This window comes from Silene latifolia, chromosome 11 (assembly GCF_048544455.1).
Source record: "Silene latifolia isolate original U9 population chromosome 11, ASM4854445v1, whole genome shotgun sequence".
In the NCBI taxonomy this organism is placed as follows: domain Eukaryota; kingdom Viridiplantae; phylum Streptophyta; class Magnoliopsida; order Caryophyllales; family Caryophyllaceae; genus Silene; species Silene latifolia.
The window spans coordinates 38,275,015-38,284,763 of NC_133536.1; the positions used below are offsets into that span (position 1 = coordinate 38,275,015).

At 39.9% G+C, this 9,749-nt stretch overlaps 1 non-coding gene across 1 annotated transcript; it reads right to left on the bottom strand.

Moving 5' to 3' along the window:
• Positions 1-9,210: 9,210 nt before the first annotated feature.
• On the bottom strand, positions 9,211-9,317 carry LOC141615947 (small nucleolar RNA R71). Its single transcript, XR_012530332.1, has one exon. It is a non-coding gene; the product is annotated as a small nucleolar RNA R71 (small nucleolar RNA).
• Between the last annotated feature and the right edge of the window lie 432 nt (positions 9,318-9,749).

Sequence of the window (9,749 nt, forward strand, 5' to 3'; positions counted from 1 at the left end):
GATGCACCCAAGATTGTCCGAGAAATGCCCTTGTGCTAGAATGAATCCTCTAATTGCCTTGCAATATTGAGAGGATTGTTTTGTGAGTTTTCGTTGGATGAGAGATCCGAATTTTGATAGGCAATTTTCTCAAAACCCTAAAATTTTCTCAAATGAATGATTAGGTTACAAAAGAGAGGAGGGCTCCCTTTTGTTCCCTTGGTTCGGCCGTGAGCTTTAGATGGGGAGAGTGGGCTTTCCACTTTCTCTAATTTTTAACTCATGGTACGACCTGAAATGCGCTAAATGTATATGACACGGTTTCATTATAAACTGTCATCGGTTATCGGATATTAAAGCATCAACTAATAATAACACGGATCAGTTGAATCATTAATACATGTCCGACAAAGACAATATCGTATAATTAATTTATCCAATATACATTAATCAAATATAAATCGCTTATATTTAATTTTACGAATTAACCGCTTAATTCGTCTTAGCCATTTTTATTTAATCCGTATTAAATAAAATATCTCAGCATCACATTTTAACTAATTTTTAGTCAAATAACTCGGACTAACTGGTTAGTCAAATTTGGCATCTACATGACTGTATTTCCATACCGTCACATCTCTCAAACGTATCCTATAGGTGTGACTTTTAGGGACCAGTTGATCACCGCCATCTGTATGACAATAACGTCAAACTTATCTAGCAAGCCAACCGTTATTGATAAACGTGGATCAACTGATAATAATACCAAAAGTATGCCCTTTGATCCTTTTAAAGATTTATAAGTCCTTGCACTAACTGTAAAGGACACCAGCCCCAACAAGCTCCCACTTGTCCGTACAAGTGTATGTGCAATGACGTTATCCGCACTAACTGGAGGACACCACCTCCAACAAACTCCCACTTGTCCGTACAAGTGTATGTGCGATAACCGATTCTCATATTCATTTAAAATTTCTCCCACTCAATGTAAAACAATTTGCAGATCCGGATCCGCAAAGGTCGTATTTTACAATCGATCTGGATCTAGAGTGGTTTCCCCAACTAGAGAGTAACTTAACCGATAAAACGAATCCGTATCCGAGCATGGCCATGCATTTCGATTCTGACTCCTCGAGTGGCCCTGAGAAATATCGAGTACCCGATAAAGGCTGAATATTTCCTTCAACTCGAACTCCTTCCGATCTAAGCACATCATGAAATGACCCAGAAAAAATCTACTTGGCCCCCTATTACGGATGACCGTGAGAAAGAAACCAAAGTCACCCAAAATCTGCCTTAGTCTCAAGAGACAGTCGATAGTCAAAAGAATCGACTCTTAGGATCACCATGGAGGTCCTATCCACGACCGGCACCGAATGTTATAAAACATTTAGGACTCCACGTCGATGTCACAATTGTGTCCTACGAAATATCCGTATAAATCGCCTCTTGTGATTGGTCACAACCGGTTGACTTATGGCTCGTTGAACCCACCATCAACCAACGTCACAAAATAATTGCCAGAGTTATCAGCTCATGTGGGCAATTAAGGACTAAAAATATAATGTTTGTTCAGTTCACTTTGTGGTGTTCAAAAATTGTCGTACAATTCCACATGAAAAACAAAATATATAAATATCAAAACGATGATGTCGTATAGAGTACAAAAGAGAATGAATCTAATCCATAAAAGAGTACTACAACTTAGGAACACGTTTAATTCCCATGGAATTAACGTGCCCTTCATGCTTATCTTGTCGTAATGGTTTAGTGAGAGGATCTGCTATGTTATCATCTGTAGCAATCTTTTCTATCACTACTTCCTTTTGCTCCACGTAATCTCGGATTAGATGAGCTTTCCGTTGTACATGTCTAGACTTGTTGCTAGACTTTGGCTCCTTAGCTTGGAAGATGGCACCACTATTATCGCAATAGATGGTGATCGGGTCATTCGAACTAGGCACTATAGATAGCCCATGTAAGAATTGACGCATCCATATCGCTTCCTTTGTAGCTTCAGACGCGGCATAGTACTCGGACTCAGTCGTAGAATCTGCTGTAACAGTTTGTTTGGAACTCTTCCAGCTGACTGCAGCGCCATTAAGAGTAAAAACGAATCCAGACTGAGATTTCGAGTCATCACGATCCGTTTGGAAGCTAGCATCTGCGTAACCGGTTGCGCATAGCTTTTGTTCGCCTCCATAAGTCAATGCCCAATATTTAGTCCTCCGTAGGTACTTAAGAATGTTCTTGACAGCCAGCCAATGTGATTCACCTGGATGCTGTTGGAATCGACTTGTCATACTCAATGCATATGCCACGTCCGGACGTGTGCATATCATGGCATACATGATTGATCCTATAGCCGAGGCATAAGGAATCCGTGTCATGCGCTCTTTCTCTTCCGGTGTCTCTGGTGACTGAGACTTGCTCAAATGCACCCCTGGAGCCATAGGAAGAAACCCCTTCTTGGAGTTAGTCATGCTGAATCTCTCTAGGACTTTGTCTATGTAAGACTCCTGACTGAGAGATAACATCCGTCGTGATCTATCTCGATAGATACGGATGCCCGGAATTCTTTGTGCCTCACCCAGATCTTTCATCTGGAAATGGTTTTTCAACCATACTTTCACCGAAGATAGCAGAGGTATGTCATTCCCAATCAGGAGTATGTCGTCAACATACAATATTAGGAAGACAATCTTGCTCCCACTCGACTTGATATATAGACATGGTTCCTCGACCGATCGAGTAAATCCATTTTCTTTTATCACTTGGTCGAAGCGATGATTCCAACTTCTTGATGCTTGCTTAAGTCCATAAATGGAACGCTTAAGCTTGCACACTTTCTTAGGATGTTCTGGATCGATGAAACCTTCAGGTTGTACCATGTAAAACTCTTCCTCCAAAAAGTCGTTTAAGAAGGCGGTTTTCACGTCCATTTGCCAAATTTCATAGTCATGAAAAGCGGCAATCGCTAAGATAATCCGAATGGAACGCAGCATGACTACGGGTGCAAAAATTTCATCGTAGTGCAAACCTGGCACTTGGGTGAAACCTTTAGCAACTAGTCATGCTTTGTAGATATCTTGTTGACCTTCCACAGAATGCTTTATCTTGTAAAGCCATTTGCATTGAAGGGGACGAACCTTAGCAGGTAAGTCAACAAGATCCCACACGTTGTTCTCATACATTGAGTCCATCTCGGATTGCATGGCCTCAAGCCATAGCTTTGAGTCAGAACTAGTCATGGCACCTTTATAGGTTGCGGGTTCACTACTCGTTAAGAGTAGAATGTCATCTATGTCATGTTCCTCGACCATACCAATGTATCTGTCCGGAGGAATAGAGACTCTTCCCGACCTCCTAGGTTCCTCGAATATTCACATGCAGCCGGGATTGTAGGAATTGATTCCTCCAATGATTGCTCGGTATTTGGTTCTGGAACCTCCGACAGGTCGAAGGTTCTATCACTCTTTGCATTCTCGAGAAATTCCTTCTCTAAGAATGTCGCACTAGCCGCAACAAAAACACGTTGTTCGAATGGCGAATAAAAGTAATGACCAAGCGTTCCTTTAGGATAACCTATAAAGTATGTCTTGACCGATCGCAGGCCGAGCTTATCCTCGTGTCTCCATTTGACATAAACCTCGCAGCCCCAAACCCGTATAAAGGACAAGTTAGGGACCGTTCCCTTCCATAGTTCATATGGAGTCTTGTCAACAGCTTTAGACGGACTTCGGTTAAGTATTAGAGCGGCTGACAAAAAAGCATAACCCCATAATGAGTCAGGCAACACGGTGTGACTCATCATGGATCGAACCATATCAAGTAGTGTTCGATTTCTCCGTTCGGACACACCATTTAATTGAGGTGTTCCAGGTGGAGTTAACTGTAAGGCAATCCCACAGTCTTTAAGGTGTTGATCAAACTCGTGAGAAAGATACTCGCCACCACGATCTGAACGTAGTGTTTTAATCTTTCTACCTAATAGGTTTTGTACCCTATTCTGGTATTCTTTGAATTTCTCAAAGGATTCACTTTTGTGCTTCATTAAGTAGACATAGCCATATCTACTTAAATCGTCCGTGAAAGTGATGAAATACCTATAGCCTTCTCGTGCGGTGATTGACATAGGACCACATACATCCGTGTGTATCAGTCCTAATAGGTCAGCAGCGCGCATTCCAACACCTTTGAAGGAAATACGAGTCATCTTACCGATGAGACATGATTCACACGTGCCAAATGATTGAAAGTCAAAGGCCGAGATAGCTCCATTCTTGATGAGCTGTTTTACGCGTTTCTCATTAATGTGTCCCATACGGCAGTGCCATAGATACGTTTGATCTTTGTCACCAACCTTTAACTTTTTATTCATTACGTGTAATATTTCGGTGGTCTGATCTAAAACATAAATTCCGTTCATGGAGACTGCCTTGCCATAAATCATATCGTGTAATGAGAAAATGCAAGTATTATTCTCTATTACAAATGAAAAACCAAGTTTGTCAAGTGCAGAAACTGAAATAATGTTTTTGGAAAGACTGGGTACATAATAGCACTTATATAAAAATAACTCAAATCCGCTAGGAAGCTGGATCACGTATGTTCCCCTCGAGACGGCAGCCACTCGTGCTCCATTCCCGACACGCAGGTCCACCTCACCCTTTACGAGGGGTTCGATGTTTTGGAGCCCCTGCACATGATTACACAGATGAGAACCACAACCAGTATCAAGTACCCAAGTTCCTTAACTTGCATGGTTAATCTCAATCATATGAATAAAAGTAGAAGAAGAAGAAGACATACCAACAGGTTTAACACGACATGCCTTTAAGTCCTCATGATAAACAGGACATGTACGCCTCCAATGCCCAGTCTTGTGGCAATGATGGCATTCCATGTTTTCATTCTTGCTCTTTGTCGCGCCTGATGAGGTGCTCGACTCACCAGGCCCACTCTTACCTGAACCCGACTTTTTAAACTTCGGTTTGCCTCTTTCGCTAGGCCTGGCTGAACTTTGCCCTTACCTTTGCCCTTGTTTGACACAACGAGAACATCCTTTCATGCTCCCACTGAACTTCATGTCCTTCTCGGTGCATGCGAGAAGGGAGTGCAATTCATGGGGACTTTTCTTCAAATCATTCATATAGTAATTCGCTCTAAATTGCGAAAAACCATCGTGGAGTGAATGAAGCATGCGGTCAATCACGATGTTCTCGCTGATTTTACAATCAAGCGTCTCCAGGTTCTCGACATTCTCAATCATGCGAGAATGTGTGGGCTAACCGGTTGGCCCTTACGAGTCTCGCATCAAAGAAGCGAGTGGTATGCTCATAGGTCACGATTCTCGGTGCTTTCGAGAATTCCTTGGTGAGCGTGGTGAAAATCTTGTTTGCACCTTGGGCTATGAAGCGTTTCTGCAACTTGGGTTCCATTGCAAAAATGATTACGTTTTTAATCGCACCCGCTTCCAAAGCGAAATCGTTATACTTATCGATCTCATTAATTCCAGCCTTGGGGCCTGGGTTTGACGGCATGGGCTCAAGCAGAAATTTGAGCTTCCGTCGCGGCGGCGGCATTCCGTAATCTTTGCCTCCCGATCCGCGAAGTTTGATCCATCATTCTTCGATCGAGTTGACGATTCATCGATTCATGAAGATCCGAAGCCAGGACTCACGGTCCAATGTGGCACTTGGCATTGGGTCGTTCAAGTGACCAGCCATATTGTTATTAGCAGTTTATGTGAACGTGATCTACACTGAAAAGGAAAGAAAAACACAAAACGAAATAAGCAACTCATCGAGGTGATTTAAGTCTATTTAAAATTCATTTTAACGTTATAGACTCTCGCACTTGCATAATTGATCTCCCTCAAGAATGATACAAGTGATCCCAAGACTCAATTTCTGTAAATTGATAAGCCAACTGTTTAGCTAATTCTTCCGTAAGAACTCTTGGTCGATAGATTTCCGTAAATCCTATCTATAGTCCACCATAATCACAGGATCGTACGAGTGATCATGGTGTTGAGATAAAATAGGTCAATCAGTTCCAACTTACCCGACGTAGAAGGGGTCATATTATGCCTACCGACGAAGAAGGGACTCATTGGAGTTTGACCTATAAAGACTATTCTCAATTTTTGTTTATACGAGGAAGATCCCATCAACTAAATTATAATTCATATTAAGTGAACGAATAACTAGCGTTTGCGTGAATGAATTAATTTGGGTGATGGCTTAAAATCATGTGACATAAGAATGTCAAAGAAAACTAACTCGTGACCTCTATATGTGTCAGTTTTCATGCAATAATTAGGTGGTTTGGTTTTTAGGCGGAATATGATGCAAATTATCGTTATGAAAAATAAATAAAAGAATGCACTACGTAAAAAAAAAATTCCTAGTGTGGCCTATCCTAATAAAAAGAACATAAAACAACTTTGGAATCCATCGTTGGACCCGAGAAGCTTGTCTTGATGTTCCATCTTGATCCAAGTAGCGGGAGTGAGCATCCGGTCTCCATCTTTGGTCTTCTCAAAAATTACAATTTAAAATTTACAAATATAAACCTATTTACATTCTAAATAAAAACTGTAATTAAAAGAAATAAAAGGGAGATACGAGATCTCAAAATACAACCAAGACCGTGTTCCATCATTACGGTAACACGTTCTACTAAGGCCACACTAAGTTACAACTGATTGTAAAAAAAAAAACGTAATAAAAGGCATTCAAAAGCATTCAAAATTAACGATAAATAAATGCATCAACTAAAAAAAACAAATTCATTCGTGACATAATTCCGTAATTATGTTAAATTTATCCAAACCACCTTTTAATGATTAAAATTCATGTGATAAAACCGCTTCTATCAATTTAATTTTAATCTAATACAATCCGTTACTTTAAATATGCTTTAAAATAACTTAATGGTACGTGCGTGAACCGTTTCACAATCATAGCGAGTGTACAATATCCGTATAAAGTACATATTAAGGCCAAAAGAAAATTTAAAGCATAAAGAATAAATTTTCAAAACTGCCAAAACAAAAATCCCTCGATCCAGGGACATTAGTGCTCGATCGAGGAACAAAAGTGCTCGATCGACTGAACTGCTAGTCGATCGAGAGGATTGCCAAACAGAAAGTGCTCGATCGACTAAACTGGTGGTCGATCGAGTACTTTTATCAGCAAATCTGCTCGATCGAGTACGAGGACATCTCGATCGAGCAGTCAGGGTTTTAAAAGTGGTCGATCGAGTGCTGCAGAGGACTCGATCGAGTAAAACAAGACAGAAAAACCACTCGATCGATTTAAAAACTTGCTCGATCGAGTACAAAAATTTCTGGAAATGCAAAACCCTCGTGAAACAGTTTGTCAAAACAAAACTTATTGCAATTATGATCAAAACCTTGTAAAAATAAATCAACAAATTGCAAAACATTAACATATTGCTATAATGATCGTGTAAAATAACAATATGCAACGGACAATAACCGTATCAGCCGTGTAAACACAAGACACGGTTTTAAAACCGCAACAGCCAAAACAAAAAAAAATTCTGCCGTGAGAATTACTGCTGCCGCACGGATTTTTAGACAAAACAAGAATTGTTTCAAAATCGTTTGATGAAAATTACATAGAAAAATTTACGTGGCCTCGCTCTGATACCACTTGTGGGGTAATATCCGTATAAGACCCTTTAATTATAGGATTATAACGCAAATTTTATATGCAAATTATTGTCATAAACGAAATACAATGATGAAACGATAAAGTTTAAGGATTAACCTTCGGTCCTAGTGCAAAATGGCAATGAGAGATCAAAGTAGATCTCCTCCTAAATGATGCACCCAAGATTGTCCGAGAAATGCCCTTGTGCTAGAATGAATCCTCTAATTGCCTTGCAATATTAAGAGGATTGTTTTGTGAGTTTTCGTTGGATGAGAGATCCGAATTTTGAGAGGCAATTTTCTCAAAACCCTAAAATTTTCTCAAATGAATGATTAGGTTACAAAAGAGAGGAGGGCTCCCTTTTGTTCCCTTGGTTCGGTCGTGAGCTTTAGATGGGGAGAGTGGGCTTTCCACTTTCTCTAATTTTTAACTCATGGTACGACCTGAAATGCGCTAAATGTATATGACACGGTTTCATTATAAACTGTCATCGGTTATCGGATATTAAAGCATCAACTAATAATAACACGGATCAGTTGAATCATTAATACGTGTCCGACAAAGACAATATCGTATAATTAATTTATCCAATATACATTAATCAAATATAAATCGCTTATATTTAATTTTACGAATTAACCGCTTAATTCGTCTTACCCATTTTTATTTAATCCGTATTAAATAAAATATCTCAGCATCACATTTTAACTAATTTTTAGTCAAATAACTCGGACTAATTGGTTAGTCAAATTTGGCATCTACATGACTGTATTTCCATACCGTCACATCTCTCAAACGTATCCTATAGGTGTGACTTTTAGGGACCAGTTGATCACCGCCATCTGTATGACAATAACGTCAAACTTATCTAGCAAGCCAACCGTTATTGATAAACGTGGATCAACTGATAATAATACCAAAAGTATGCCCTTTGATCCTTTTAGAGATTTATAAGTCCTTGCACTAACTGTAAAGGACACCAGCCCCAACAAATCAGTCCATTTGTTGAGTCTAATTCCAACTAATTCAAATTCTGTTTTCGAGTCTTATTTGTCCAGAAATCTAGTCCTAGTAGTTTTATTCCAACATTCAACCAAATAATATTGAGTTTACCAACCCTTTCGCAAGAGAAGAAGAGGATAACCCAATACAAAACCAACCACAAAATCAACCCACAATGCCTAAATTTTCATCACATTCCGTACCAACCGAGGAGAACCTACCAAATGGTACTCCTACACCACCACATTTAACCGGTAATTTCATTGCCAAATCCGCATTTATACAATTAGTTGAGAGAATTCAATTTGGAGGGATGCCTAGTGAAGATCCCCACTCAAATATGGAGACTTTTTGTGACTATTGTGATGCGATTTCTCAAACCGGAGTTACTCAAGACCAAATACGATGGGTATTATTTCCTTTTTGTTTGATTGGTACCACAAATCAATGGTTGAAGAGCCTAGAAAAGGCTACCCTTGGTATTGATTCATGGAATAAGTTAGCACTTGCCTTCTACAATAAATTATATCCTCCGGAGAAGACTAACATGTTGAGAGCCCAAATCACCGGGTTCAAACAAAGGGATGAGGAGTCATTGTATGAAGCATGGGAGAGATTTAAGGAAACTTGTCGTTCTTGTCCACACCATGGACTTAGCGAGTGGTTCCTTGTGTAACAATTTTGGAACGGTTTATATGAAGACTCCCGCAACATTGTCAATATGGGATCCAATGGTATGTTTACCGAAGTTGATGACAATCAAACATGGGCCAAAATTGAAGAGATGGCGGTTCATAATTCCCAATATAGTAGGCCTCGAAAGCCACTAGAGGAGGAAAGCATGAGGTAGATTCAATCACTCAATTGGGTGCTCAACTAAGTGCTCATATTGACACCATCAATTTGAAGTTTGAGAAGGTCATGGCTAAGCTTGCTGAGGCCTCCAAATCACCCAGACAACATGTCAATGCTATGGTAGCATCATCCTCAATTCCAAGTGGAGTATGTGAAAGTTGTGGAACTTTGGGACATGACCAAAGTGAATAGAGGGGAACAAGTGAATGCTTTCCAAGCATACAAGAGTGG